This window comes from Phyllostomus hastatus, unplaced genomic scaffold (assembly GCF_019186645.2).
Source record: "Phyllostomus hastatus isolate PE091 unplaced genomic scaffold, TTU_PhHast_1.1 phas_contig_40, whole genome shotgun sequence".
Lineage (NCBI taxonomy): Eukaryota > Metazoa > Chordata > Mammalia > Chiroptera > Phyllostomidae > Phyllostomus > Phyllostomus hastatus.
Window position 1 is genome coordinate 91,765,257 of NW_025333872.1, and position 15,172 is coordinate 91,780,428.

Below are 15,172 nucleotides of genomic sequence, written 5' to 3' on the forward strand. Positions count from 1 at the left end.
GCTTTTGTTCCCTGGGTGCATTCCCCTTTCCGAAGCCTCCACTGCCCTCTGCCCCAGCATCTGGACCAGCTCTTTGTGAAGCAGCATGAATATTTAACAGTCCACACTCCATCGCTGTGGGACAGGAAAGCTTTCTAAAGTCATCGGTCTCTAGGGACTTCCGGCATGTCGAGCTGGTTTTAAAAACAGTATCAGGTGACTTTGACAGACTGAAGCTATTGGGCATTTGCACAATTTGAAAGAATCCTTGATGTGGGCGGTTTGGTCTTGTAAGTAAATTGTGGCCTCTCACTTTGAATTCTAATACTGAGATCTCATTCAAATGAGATGGGTGGCCTTGAGGAATTTTTTTATGTGGTTAATAAATTCTTTAGAGAGGAAGGAAAAAACAAACCCCGAACATCTGCTTCAGAATGGTCTCTGGACGGGAATTGCACGTAGATGACTACTTCTGCCCAAGGCGAGTCATCTTTTGCATGGCTTAGGAGCACGAGCGGTGAAGGAAGCGGCCACGCTGGGTGCTTTAACGGAGAGTCTCTTTCTCCTGGTGACGAGCAGTCACTCTAAATGCGCTATTTCCGAATCCCTGTGTTGAAACGGGCCTGTCGCACACTGTCGTGCAGGCATCAGATCACCGTGGTCACGGCTGGGCTTTCCTTCCCCGGATGGTGGCGTGCCAGGGGCGGGCCTGGCAGGCGGGCTCTAGCTCTGGTTTCGTAGACGCTCCCTGAGCCTTGAGTTTGTGTGCGACATGCTCCGTTTACTCCTGTCGTTCCTCCCAAGGCACACCTCTCTGCCAGGCGGTTTTTAAAACGGCAGAGGGAAAAGGCTCTACCTGTGGCCTACATGGAAGTAAAATGAAGCTCATGTTCACACATTCTTGTGTTATTGCAAAAAGTAAAATTTTTAATCCCCAGATATACAACTAGATCAAACGGCCATTACTATAGACAGTTGAAGAAAGATTATAAACTAGAAACACGTATAGGTACATTTTATTACCTAAACTTGTATATACAAGGTCAAGAACCCAGAAAGATACCATCCATGCGATTCATGCGAATCTTTAGATCCCCCAGAGAAGTCGGTGCGGCTCGCCGACAGCTAAGACGCCGGCTCGCGCACAGTGGGGAAGGAACCTGAGCGTACCTTCGGCCACGTTGCCTGGTTGTCGCGGGCCAGGAGAAGGGTATTACGGAGGAGCAGCGCTTGCCACTCGAAAGATGTTTTTTTTTAATGTATGAAAACTGAGACAAGTTCTGACTTGGTGTCATCAGAAAGGGCCCTCGTGAGGAGGTGCGCTGCCAGGTAGAAGTTCCCGAACGCGCCGTCAGGCAGGCTCAGGAAGGAGGCACAGCAAACACGGGTCCCTCCTCAGAGCTTCCTTCCCGCTCCCAGTGCCGGCAGGGCAGGGAGAAGAAGGGTAAACGAGAAGAAGGAGGGACTTCTTGCCAGAAGCGTCCATGTTTTCGAGAGCTTTATTTTGCCCGTGTAGATGTAAGCACACGCCCGTGCACACACTTCACGGGGCTGGAGTTCATAGCAGAGTGACCAGCATCCACCCAGGTTACAGAGAAGCAAGACTTCCGAAGGTGAGGCCTGGGTGGAGACCCCCACAAAGCAGAGGCCGGCCGGGGGTCCTGCAGTCGGAGCTGGGGCGGGCTGGGCCCCACCTGCGTGCCGTAGGCCTGACTGCAGTCAAAGCCCGTCTCCATGACACCGGTCCCACTCCAGCCCCCAGGTCTGGCTTCTGATGCGAATGTTGTCCATTTGTCTCCAAATACCAATATTCCTCCGTCCAACCCGTATTTATTCACGCTGCTGAGATCAGAGAGGGAGCCGTGGATTAAAATGATGCTTACGCACATCACCGGGGTCTGCATGTTACAGTACACACTGTCTTCAGGTGTGTGTTGCACAGTAAGCAGAGGATGAACTCAAAGGAGGCTCGCACAGGCAGTTAGAAACCAGTTGTTTCCCCAACAACAACTAGTTTTTTGTCAGCTCAGTTTTCCACCAGCTGAAAAAGAAAACCGTTCTTATACAGTGTATCTTTTCTCTTTTCTAGCTAGTGACCAGTTTATTGTGTATTTGGTTTTGAGAATCTAGGGATTCTATTTACTCGACGGGACGAGCCTTTCCTTTTCCAAAGTGTCCTGTTTCCAGGGACTTAATCGGGTTGCTGTCGCCTAGCAGCGAAGTTCCCTGGAGCAGCAGCTCACAAATACCTTCTCCGGGGGGAGCCCCTCTCGGTGGCCCCCTACACAGGACCCCCCTCTTTCTAAGCCCTGAAACTTGGGCAGGGGAACAAGTGCCACCATGAATGCTGCCATTAAATGCAAAGTGAGATGTGACAAGTTTCAGCTGTATGTGGATGGAAGGACAGCCTCGCCCGCTGTCAGGCACAGGGACCTGAGTTTTACAGCCTTTGGAAAATTACCAGTAGAACACGAAGCTACTTCTGCCATTCAACGGCTAGAATTCAAAGTTCCTTGAGAGATCTCTCCTGTTACTTTTTTAAAAATATATGTAATGGAACCAGAATAGACTACAACTCGAGAGCAGGCAGGACACATGGCAAGTTATTCTCAGCTCACATTTTTCCGAAGCGAGTTGTTTAACCTGGTGAAGCTTTGGCTCCCCGTCTCTGGAGGGGAGACAGTCGTGCGGGAGGTCGCCCCTCTGTGCAGCGGAACCGCCCTTGGCGGTCGGCGATTAGGAACAGCGCGTGGAATGCGTTCAGCACGGGAACTGGGGGCCGCCGTTACTTACCTCTAGGCTGAAACACAGCTCAGTCCATTCCTGAGCAAGGACACAGAGCTCGGAGGATTGGGGTGTCAGCTTCGTGAAAGTGAAAACAAGTGGGGTGACTGCCAGGCTTACGGCCCTTGGCAGCCGAATTGTTCCATTCTTGCTGGCTGGTTGGAACCGCGATGGGCCGACACTCAAAGAGATAAGGCCGTTGTGTCCATCTGTTTTCCCAGGGTGGGTGGGGCGGGACGGCCCCGGCTTTGTGACCCGTCCGCTTGGCAGGTCACCCTGAGAAACACTGGCGAGAGCTGGCTTTTGAAAAGGCCAGCTTGACTCCCTGAGCTTGACTCCATGAGCTTGGGGTGGGCACACTTGCCGAGGACAGCTCATCACAGCCGCAAGCACACTCCCAGGGACAGCTGGGACGGGAAGTAAGGGAGTACGGTTGCCGTGGGCTCCCAGGTCCTCTGGCGCATTGGGCTCTGGCACCTGATTATATTTTTAATCCAATAAGTCTCTCCTGCTCCCCCACTCTTTAAAAATGTATCTATTGTTTTGCATGCATCTCAAATAAACAAAAATTAACTTCATTAAGACAAGAAGGTGAAAGTGATCAGAATAGAAAGTCTGTCTTGTTTTGTCCACGGTAGCCCTGGGGGAGTGGTCTTTTATGGAGGAGCGGACATTGGGTGCGAGTTCCCCTCATGATAGAATCACAGAAGGGTAGAACGTCAGGGCTGCAAGGAGCTGGCACAACCCCGGCAACCCCAGGGGTTCTTAACTGGCTGTCAGTATAGGCCACAGCTTAGTGAGTCGAGATGTGCCTTTGATGAGGGCCATGACTTGTCATCATCACATTAGCAAAGAGCTAAGTCACCCTCCAGCACTTACGGACCAACCCTAATTAATAGGGGAGCTGCACAAAGGCGCTGCTCCATGCCCCTAGGCAGGCAGGAGCACAGCGGGGAGGGAAGTCGGGAGGCCACCCTTTCCCCAAGCCCCACTCCCTCAGCTCTGCAGCAAATCTTAAGCATCAACACTGGCTAGGAGCTGTTTAAGCTGTAGGTTCAAGGAACTCGCCCTCTATCCCAGCCCAGGTCAGACCGTGCTGACGTGATACAGAATGCTGTCTCCCGAAGGCACTGAAAGGAAGGTAGAACTGTTGTTCTAGCTGCTGGAAATTCTCAGTATTTTATCCTTTTTATCCTGCACTGGGGAAGCGGCCGCACTCAGGGTCCCAGCGGGAATCCGCAGGCCGGCTCAGGCCCCTCCGTGTGAGAAGCAGGCCTCTCGTCTGCTCGGGCCGCTACCCCAGAAACCCACACCCTGGGAGGCCTACAGACGGCAGACACGTGTGTCCCACAGGCCTGGTGGCCAGGAGGCCCGAGGTCAACGCCCGGACGGTCTGGTGTCTGGTGAGGGCCATCCTCTCCCGGTGTCCACACTTGTGGGAGGGAGGGAAGGCAGCCCTGCGGGGTCTGTTTTGTGAGGACGCCAATCTCGTTCGGGAGGGCTGTGCCCTCGCAACCTCGTTCACTTCCCCAAAGCCTCCAGATGCCATCACAGTGGGGTTAGGGTTTTAGTTTAGGAATTTCCAGGGGATGGGGGCTGGGGGCAGGTGATACAACAAAGGCCTGAAGGAAGAAGGATGCTTTGCATTTTCTTTTTCTTTAGTTTTCACTCGGGCTCTTTGGCCAAACTGGCTTGGCAAAATGAAGGAGTGTGACAGCTCCCTGGGGACTCTCCCCAACGCAGACACCAAGGGTCAGAGGGAAAAGGTCGCCGCCCAGGGCCGCCTGGCTGTCCGAGCTGTGGGTGGAAGGTGTCTGTGGGCTCCATGGCGGGCCCCTCCCAGGAGCAGCACGGCCTGCTGGTTAGCAGGTCAGGCTGTGGAGTCGGCTTGACCTGCACTTAAAGTCCCGGCTCCACCTGGTGCTGGGGCTGGACGGTAGTGCCTTCCTCTGTGGGACTTAGTGTCCCGCCTGTAAAATGGGGACCAGTGTGCCTCCTTCATGCGATTGTTTTCAGGACAACAGGAGACAGTGATTGTGAGTAGATTCTGTACGCAGCGGTTTCACTGGTTGGTTGGGTCAACATCCTCTGCATTGTGACGTCACAGTGTCACTTTCTTTGGCTCTTGTTAAGCACACCGGGAATCAGGCCTGGTCGTTGGAGACCAGAGTCTGTGATGAGGAGAATTCCAGTGCCAGCTTTTCTTTACCTCCCGCTTCAGCCACTGTGTCATACGAGTGGCCTCAGACTTTCCTTTCTTTTTCTGTTTTTTAAGTGCGCAAGTGAGGAAAGAATATATTCTTGTTGTAACTGATTCTAACAGGCATAGAAGTGTATAGGCTAGTTCATATTTCTCTCAGTTACATCAACTTTCTGTGCAAACGGGCCTGGCTGACCCCTCCAGGTGGTAAAACCTAGAAAACGTCTTTGTTGTTCCTTTGCTTTTCCACACGCCCGTCGACCTGGCCTGATGCCCTGGTTTCCAGGTGACACGGGTGTGAGGAGTTTTGCACCAAAGGGGACAGTCATTGTTTTGACAGGAGTATGTACTTGTTCGGGCTGTTTCTGAGCTGCTCTAGCGGTGTTGGGCGCAAGAGGCTGAGCTGGGCGGGAAAGGAAGGCCCTGCCCCACGTGGGGACATGGCAGGAAGGAGAGTGGGGGTTCAGACGGCCCCGGGGCGCGGACTGTCCTCTGGAGGCAGAGGCAGAGAATTCAGTGCTATGGTGCTGGAGACGAGGGGGAGCCCATTCGGGGTGTGTTGCTGGGGACCGAGGCCAGCTGACCCCAGAGAGGACAGGGCTGCTGCTGGCACAGCCTGCACCTTTGTGCAATGGTAGAAGGGGGCCCCCTGGCCTCAGGGGTGCCCGGCGGTGAGAGGAGCACAGCTGGGGCCCAGCCCCTGCACACCCCTCATCGGTGCTCCTGTGTGACAGGCAGCCCGCCCAGCTGTGCCCGGCAGCCCAAGGACAGGCCCGGGAGTTTGACCCCGCGTCCCCAGCCAGGAAGGACAAGGATGGTCCCGAGCAGCCAGGGGCCTGCTACTCTTGCCCTGGCTTCGGAGGGACGGTGGGATGGAGGAGCTGGTGCTGGGAGGCGGAGAGGTTAACGACATTCCTTTTCAGAGCTTGGAGAACATCTCCTTCAAGCTTTTCCAGGGCTCTGTGGCTGGTCTTGGCCTCTCCGATCCCCCTCTCCCCTTCCGACTGGCCGTTCTCTCAAATTCTTCCCCCAGACAGGCTCTGCTCACCTTCCAAGTCCTCCCACTCCCTACCTGCCCCTAGTAACGTGGCTTCAAGGGGCCACAGAGCCAGCTCTCCATGGGTGGGACTGGAAGAAGGTCATCCAGAGGCTGGCACAGGGGACACCACCTCTCAGGCCCTTCTGCCCAGCCTGCTCTGGGCCCTTGGGTATGTGAGGAGTACGTGGAGTTGAGGAACAGTTTGGGGTCCCTCTTGGGGTGCCCGTCTCTGTGTCTGTTCTGTGTGCGTCCCGTTAGTTCCGCAGGGCTGCCTCTGTCCTCACACGGCCACCTCCTCCTCCTCCCTGTGTCTTCCCCCTTCTCTCTGAAGGAGACTTGTCATTAGATTTAGGGCCCACCCAGGATGATTCTAGTTAGAGATCCTTACCTTACGTACGCCTACAGAGACCCCTTTTCCAAATAAGGTCACATTCGCAGGTTTCGGAGTTCAGGACGTGGGTCCACCGTGCAGCCCATACACACGGTGACCCCAAGCCTGAATTACGCCCTAATGTGTTTTTCTGTGTTTCCCTCAGGGTATCCCCGCGGCTTCTTGCCAGCCCTCTGTAGAACAGTAAATACTCTGGAGTATCACTCGAACGATGGTAGGGCACTCTTGTGGGCTGCGGAGCAGACCCTCCGTATCAGAGTCCGTGTAAGGGTCTGTATGAGGGTCCAAGCTGAGGCCCAAGAAGCTGCCTCACGAAAGTCCGGAAGATCCTCCAAATATAGGTGTCCCTCTCACCTCCCTCACGTTCCCCGATTCAGGTGCCCCTTATTTCTTACCTGAGTTATTCCCGAACCTTCCTAACAGGCCCCGCCTTCATGCCTGTCTCCTTCCATGTGCTCTCCACACCCCGTTCCAAAATATAAGTCCGATTGTGCAAACACACGCGTCACACACATCTCGTCCCATCTCTCAAGAAGTAACCCAGAACCCTTACGTGAGCTGCGCAGGCCTGCCGTGCTCTGACTCTGCTGCCTCTCCACCCTCCTCTGCACCCTCCTCTGCACCCTCCTCTCCGCCCTCCTCTCCACCCTCCTCTGCACCCTCCCGCCCTCCAGAACTCAGGCCTCAAAAGTGTTCTCTGGTCCCACTAAGGCGCCATGCCCTGAGGGCTGCAGCAAGCTCTTAGGGGCGTATAGTATTTTTATTTTGAAGACTCCCAACTCATATTCTATCAAATATCATAAAATGCACCCACCTGCCACGTTAAATTTTTTTTTTTTTTGGTGCAGAAGTGTTTTAAAGGTTTTTGTGTTTCAGCATGTGAAGTTATTTGCCAATGAGCACCTCCGTTAAGGGTGCATGTGGTTTCTCAGTCTTCTTCCACGTGCCCGAGGGTCTCGCAGAGGCGGAGCATTGCAACCTGCACGTTTTTAAAAAATATAGGGCAGTATGTGTGGCTCCTAAATCCTGACAGTACAGCTGACAATGTGTCATGTTTTCTTTGAACTGTCTTAAAGAGTAATTTCAGCTTTGCCGTTTCCTTTCGTAGTTTGGAGACAAGATTATTTGTTCAGGACTTAACACTTTTCTCTCATGCGGCCCTCCCAACCCCCGCCCGCCTTAGCCTGGCCAGCTTCCACTCACTCCTCAGGCCTCAACTCCAGTGTGACTGCCCCCGGGAGCCCTCCTGAGCCCTCCTGACCCCTCCTGCCGGGCCAGCCGCTCCTGTCACATCTTGTGGCACTAAGTCACTTTCCCGCAGAGCGCGTCGCCGACTCTGCTTTCAGGACTGTGTGCGTGATGGGTTCCCTTCACCGCTGCGCTTGGGGCCCAAGAGGCCGCCAGCTCCCCGGTCGGAGGCTGCGGCTGGCGATCCCCGCCACCGCCCTCCCAGCACCTCCAGGGAACAGTGGGGGTGCAAAAAGTTGTTGGCAGTGGCTAATGGGATTACCCATTGTAATCTGTTTTGTAATAGATTTGTAAATCTATTAGATTACCCATTGTAATCTAATAGGTTTGTAGCCACAAACCTATTAGTGGCTAATAGGTTTGAAGCGCACAATTTTATAACCTATCGTTTGTACGCTGTATTGTGTGTTCACCAGCCAAAGTCAAGGCTTCCTGCATCACCATGTTTGACCACCTTTCCTTGTGTTTAAACCCAGTCCAGCATTATTCATCATTGTCTCTAGTGACTTCGTCCTAATGGCACGTGATGTGAGAGTCCACGTCAGGGGAATGGGCGACAAGGGACTTACTCGGTCTCAGGTGCCTGGACGTGGACACCTCCTCCGTGGACAGCACTCGTCCCGGTCCTTGCGCTCTCTGCTCTGCGGAGCTCACTGTTTCCCGTCAGTGGTCTCTGTGCCACCTGGACAGTCCCGTCAGGCGGGTGATAGAAGTGGCCATCCTTTGCACAGTTACCTGTGAGGCACACAGCAGGCGCTGCCCGCAGAGCGCACCGCCCGGGCCCCAGACCAGCGAGCATTCGGCGCCCTGCAGCGTTGTTGCTGCCGTGCGGTCAGCGCTGAGACCGTGGGAATGCTGCCGCAGTCTCGGGGCGCGCCCGCTATTCAGTGCCAACCCTGCTCCTGTCACCTGGTACCTCAGGGTCCATGCGCCTCCAGTAAATGCCAGGAGCCTCAGAATGCCACTTTGCCTTTCGATGTGTAACCTGGAGTCTAACCCCATGAAAAATACTGCTCAGCCGTAGACCATTTTGACTGTTTCTAGGAAAAAAAGACAAGACTTAAAAGTGGTTTGGTTAAGTAACCCTGTCCTTGAACCTGGGATGTTCCACGAGGAGTGTCCTGCTCTTCGTCGGAGCTGCGCTCGCCGGTCCTCCCCTGTGGGAGCTGGTGTGCCTGTGCTCTCTTGATTGCGTTCCTTCTGGAAATGTTTATTAAGTTCCTACCCGGCTAACAACCTGCTTGCCACATAAGAGAATGAAACGCTGATGAATAAGGCGCAGGGATCTTGTCCTGGAGATGGTTGGGGAGACCTACATAGAACTTCTATGAGGCAGGATGAGATCGGGGCTTTGACGGAGGGACAGAGAATGCGTGCAGCCCGGAGAAGAGCGGTTCTTCGGAAGGTGGAGGAGAGGCACGGAGCTGGGTTCACAGGGGAGCTGGCCCGCGAGCCGGGCTCGACTATGGATAGGGGGAGTGGCATTCCAAAGTGAGGAAACCCCGGGGCAGAAGCCGCGGGGTGGGGAAATGCGTGGCAGGGGACAGCGAGTAGCTCAAGGCGAGAGGGTGGTGTCCCTGCACGGAAGTCGCAGGAGCTGTGGGTCCGAACCTGAAGGGGCAGGAGCCAAGGAACTTGGGATCCCCCTCTTCTGCCTTCTGTGTCCGTAGCGCAGCATTTTGCTTACTTTAAGGTTTTGACAAATACCTCCATTCATTTAATAGATTACACCTGATATTGGTGGAGCACTGTTTAGTACCAGAAATACAACAATGCGTAGAAAAAAGTCCCTGATTCCATAGATGAGGGGGAAGAAATGGCCAACGTCACTGTAATATCTTGGGTGGTTGCGGGTGCTGCAGAGAGAATGAGGCAGGGTCAGGAGGATAGACTAGAAGGCAGAGGGGACGTGGCTGACATTGTATGTGTCGATGTCGGGGAAGACCTCGCCGAGGAGATGACATTTGCTTGAGTAGAGATCAGAAGGAAGTGAGCCATGGTTGGTTAGTTGAGAATTTAGTGGAAAAATGAGTTGTCTTCTGTTTGACGTGGTCAAGTCAGTTTCAGGGGCTCACGGTAGCACGCCAGTTTTCCTTCCCGTTACCCCAAGATCACCTTACATACATCACTTAGCGTTCAGTCTTTGCGAGGAGGCGGTGCTGGGCTGCAGGAAGCGGTGAGCATGAGTTGCAGGCGTTTCTGGGAAGGCCGTGGCTATCCTGCGAGTCTGGGAGTCTGGAGTCTCTGCACTGACTGGCTCTGTGACCGTGAGCACGTGGTCGACGCTCCTCAAGCCTGCTTTTGCATCTCTACAGTGGAGATAAGTAAGGGGGATACTTATGCAGCGCTCAGCCCGGTGCCTGCCGCAAAGATGTTTTCAACGAATGGTCGGTAATCACGGCAGTCGAAGCGCAGGGAGGGTAGGGCCCAAAGGATGGGCCGTTCTGGTTGTGTTCCTGTCTGGAAGTTTCTCCTTTCCCCACTATTGACCTATGGCCTCTTTCCTTGAATAGATGGTGGCGGTCCCCAAAGGATAATCAATTTTTTAATGGTAACCCTGGATTTCAGTGGTAAAACATCCCTGGCAGGTAGGCCCTGGAAGCATATTTAGCCAAAATGTACCGAGTGGCCAAGCAGAGAGGCAAGGAACAAGCTGCTCTTTGTGATTGACAGCCTCAGCACCCCGCCCCTGCCACTGGCCTGAGTGGGAGTCTTTGCGGCAGAACCGCCAACGTGCGTCTCCCCTTTGACGGTTTTAATTTTCACTTGCATGCAAGGAACGTTGAGATGCTTAGATGAAGGTTGGCGGTCAATGAGAGTTTAAGGCGCCTTATCTTGATGATGATTTTAAAAGCCCCTGAGTCCAGCTCAGGGGCCCTGGACATGAGGGGACAGACGCTGCCTAGCATTACAAGCCCCCCAGCCTGCAGCACGGGGAGGAGAGGGCGCGCGCCGGGCCCCGTGGCTGTGTCTTGAGCGTAGCCTTCAGGGAATCTGAGCGACTGTTCCGTGCCATTGTCCGAACATCTTAGGGTGACGTCCTCTGAGAGTCAGACTGATCGTGTTGCCAAGACTGGGACGAGATTCCGACTGACGGTGAGAGGAACACTGCTCCCTTCTGCACCAGCCAGCAGAACGTCCATAGGAAATGCTGAGCAGAGGCAGTGTTCTCCGTTGTATCGCTGTTTTCCAGCGGGGCGGGGCGGGGGGGGGGAGTGGCTGTGCGGTAGGGTGAATCTGGGGAGCGGCTCCTCCCGCCCCGAAAGTCCCGGTCAGCCCTCTCCTTGCACTGAACAAAGCCTGCTAGTGTGGTAGGGACTGAGGACGGACACGGGTTTGTATAGTCCCTGTGGCATGTTGGAAGACGTTTTAGTCAACATCGAGGAAAAAATGATTCAAACTTTGCATTTTCTTCCTGTATCTACTTACCCTCCAGCGCAGAGAAGGTCTGGGAAGCAGGAAGTGGGCGGAGAGAGCGGGCTGGAACTGTCTGCGCTGGTTCCCTAAGCGCCAGCCAGGCGGCCTTGACGCTTTCTTTGCATGTTTGCTGGGCCCGCACGCACTTGCCTCCCGACAACCTTGACTTAGGAAGTTCCATCTTTAGAGAATCAACATGCTAGGGAGGCAGAGACCGCTGCAGGTTCCAATCCCAAGATGCACATTTAACGCTGCTTTGTTTATGGAGCCAAACTGCTCGAGAGGTCACCCAAGCAAAATCAAGCCCCCCGTCCTCACCCATATCTTTATCAACGGCCTGGGGACAGCAAATGAGGCATGCTGACCAATTCATGGGGACCCTGAGGCTGAGCTCCATGACCCTTCAGAAGACCTTGATAAAATTACAGATGGCCTCCACTAGTTTATAAAATGTTTCCACGAAACCGGAATGAAGTTCTTCGGGTTAAATGCCAGACGGTTGGTGACTTTGAAACAAGGCCCCTCCCTCTCCACTGAGGAAGAGAGCGGGGTAGAGGGTGCAGCTAGAAGGGGACGGTGTTGTGGGGCCACTGAAGGGGACTGAGGTCGACAGAGGACAGCGCCAGGCAAAAACAGGCTCGGGGCCGGAGTTCCCCAGCATCCAGGCTCTTCTGGGCAGCGATGCACCCGCCCCTCCCCCCCCTCCCGCAGGCTTGGCTAGTGACCCCACCCCCCCAGGAATAACTCCTACACTGCGGGGTCCTCTCTAGAAGCCAGGCACCACACCAAGCATTTTAGATATATTTTCTCACTTAATCCTCACAACAGACCTGCAAGGATTCTCTCTCACCTGTGTGGTGGAATTGAGACCCAATGGCAAAGCTAAGCTAATCTAAGTGGTGGGGCTGGAGCTGAACCTGCATCTGTCTGCCGACCTCCCTACCTCCCTATCTGCCAGGATCACCCGGGAAGAGATGGAGAAAGGGCCGGTAAACACGTGCGAGTGTTAGGTGCCCTGCTCACAGCCAGAGGAGGCCAGGAGCCAGGAGAGGGAGAACGGGGCGTTCGTGTGCCCAGGCACGTTCCCGCCGGGCGTTTCGGCGGGCAGTCCAGTGAGGGACGTGATGAATGGGCAGTCGGTAAACATGGCCAAACCCAATGGAGTCATTAGCCGCCCTTGATCGTTCTGTGGCCTCCCACTGCAGGACTGCTGATACCTTGTCACTCCTCTCGTGTCTTGAAGATGCCTTGGCCAGACAGAAGTATGTAGCCCTGGAATTCCTCCCCAGGCTTCAGATGCTGCAGTTCTTGCTCAGGGAGGTGGGAACTGGGAGCCCTAGGTTGCCATCAGGATGTGTGGTCTCAGCCCTCTGGCAGGAGGGCTGTTGGTGGGATGTTTCACTAAAAGCAGGAGAGCTGAAAGGTTGAGGGCAGGATGAGGCAGGTGGGGCAGAATGAAGGGGCAGGGCAAGACCCTTGTACCGGCCAGATCGATCACTCGACCTTCAACCAATAGTCACTGAGACTCGAGGAGGCGGTGATGAGCAAGCCCCTCCCCACCCGGGGCGGGCCGTAGGTTCTGGTGCACGAGGGACATGCAGGGTCTCTCTGTGCTAAGACAGAAAGAGAGCCACCAAAAAATGGCTAAGTAATTCTGGTTGCAGTAAGTACAAGGACCACAGCGAGCGTCCGAAGGCGAGAGTTCGGGGCGGTGGGGAGAGGGAATGACGTGTTGCCAAGGAGAGGCTCTCTCCCAACAGGGGACATTCCAGCTGAGACCAAAATCAGTGTGATGGGCGGCCCCTGAGGAGCCTCACGTGGGGAAAGTTACATTCTGGTCATGCCTCTTCTGCGGCCCCGAGGAGGAAAGAGTGACCGGGGCCCGGTGTGGCGGCAGGGAGACCAGGTCACGGGAGCCGCATGAAGATGAGAGAAGTAGAAGTGAGAGAAGAGGGTGCATGTTTTAGGACACAGCCTCCGTAGGACTTTCTGGGGGGCTGGGTGTGAGGGCGCGTGGGGGAGGGGTCACGGATTTCTGAGTGCATGGCTGTGGTACCATTTTGCTGTCAAACGAAGGGGCACTGCAGTGGTAGTGTGGGGCCTGGAGGAGCCAGGGGGACGAGAGAGCGGGGACACTGTGGGTCCACCAGTCAGGGGTGATGTGGGCGGAAAGCAGAGATGGGAATTCTTGTAAGGGTTAATCCGATGAAGTGTGTTACGTAAAGCCATTAGCACAGTGCTGGGAGCATGGTGGCGACTCAGCACGTGGGAGCTGTCGTTTCCTTAGGACCTGGCCAGATCCCTTGTAGGAGCCAGGACAGGGTAGACCGAGAGGAAAGGACAGGAGTGAGGCATGCGGGGCAAGGCTGGGGGTCCCTATCAGCTATATGTCCTCCGAGGGTCACCCAGGGAAACGTGGGAAGCGCTGTAGGGAGGGAGTGGGTCCCCTGAAAATGCATAGGCATCATTTGGCCCTGGGAGGTTTGTGTGTCCTGCAGGCACAAGGCAGGGGCTGGAAGCTTCTTGATCTCTGCCTCTTGATTTCGACAGCTCCAGCAGCATTGGACCATGGGGCCTTGCCTGGCTCCCTGTGCCCTAGGGCACGTGACCCTTGGCGTTAGCAAACCCGCAAGCAGTTCCCTCCTTCCCAGGGAGGAGAGGGTCCCCTTCAGCCCTTCAGGGGGCTTCTGCTGCTGTCCTCTCCTCTCCTTCCCGACCCCTCCACACTAGCAGTCGGCCAGCCCACCCAGACACAGTGTCGTGAGAATAGCACACGGGGATGCAATGCACAGCTGAGAACTGGGGACCAGCTTTGTGTGTTTCTGTGATCCCAGTTCTTTCCGTACCAAAATATGCACTCAGTTTCTAAATTTGCTTTTTAAAACTTTTTTTAAAAGACTTTATTCATTTATTTATTTTTAGAGAGGGGAAGGGAGGGAGAAAGAGAGAGAGAGAGAAACATCCATGTGTGGTTGCTTCTCACATGGCCCCTACTGGGGACCTGACCTGCAACCCAGGCATGTGCCCTGACTGGGAATTGAACCTGCGACCCTTTGCAGCCTGCACTCAATCCACTGAGCTACACCAGCCAGGACCTGCTTTTTAAAACCTTTAAAGTGAAAGAGGACCTTGATCTGAAGCCGTAACCGTCACATTTGATTTCCACGGACTCTAAGCAGATGTCCGTCCAGAGTAAGCTCGACGGAGTTGACATCACCAGGGAGAAAACTAGTAACAGTAATCGCCATGCCCATCTCCTTAGCAGAAAATCGGGGTCGCTACAGTCACCTGTTCCACAGGACCCGAGCTGGGATGACCGAACGTTCACGGCTTTAAGAAGCAGAACTTGAGGTTTCCTGGCGGGTGCTTTTGAACTGCAGGGCACACACACACAACACACCGTTGTCGCTCCTCATGAGAGGCAGGCCCCCCACAAGCTCCCATGGTCGTCCAGATGCAAGGGCGGCCATGCTGCTGCAGAAACAGAGGTCAGCGTACCAGCTTTAAGCCACATGCTTCTGATTGTCTTTCTTTTTTTTTTTTTTAAGATTTTATTTATTTTTTAGAGAGGGAAGGTGGGGAGAGAGAGAGAGAGAGAGAGAAAGAAACATCAATGTGCGGTTGCTGGGGGCCGTGGCCTGCAACCCAGGCATGTGCCCTGACTGGGAATCGAACCTGCGATGCTTTGATTCGCAGCCCATGCACAATCCACTGAGCTACGCCAGCCAGGGCACGTGCTCCTGATTTTCAAAGCTCCCATGTATCCCCTTCCCTTTTAAGTTTTCCATCTCGGGCATTTCAGGATTAACAAAGATGTCACAGCGAGGCCGTCGGGAACGGCGATGTGCGGCTTCTGTTTTCACAGGCCTTCCCAGGCCTTGGAGCCCTTCCCGCGGGCCCTTCCCAGGCCTTCCCAGGTCCCCGGAGGGAGGTGGGAACCTACACGCTGTCCCTGTCACGGCTCATCCTTCTCAGGAAGGGAAGTCCAGCCCGTCCCTGGGTCCACTCTTCACTCTGCCCTGCTTCCCTGCCAGGCTTCAACGTCGGCCACCTTTAAAGGCTGGGGAACCAGGCTGGGCAGGAGGGTCGGTGGCCTGTCAGGGGAGTCGATCCC

At 54.7% G+C, this 15,172-nt stretch overlaps 1 protein-coding gene across 5 annotated transcripts in view; it reads left to right on the forward strand.

The window, feature by feature from the left end:
- The window catches only part of SCAF8 (SR-related CTD associated factor 8), a 191,738-nt gene that overhangs the window by 140,080 nt on the left and 36,486 nt on the right, over positions 1 to 15,172 (forward strand). The window lies entirely within an intron of this gene.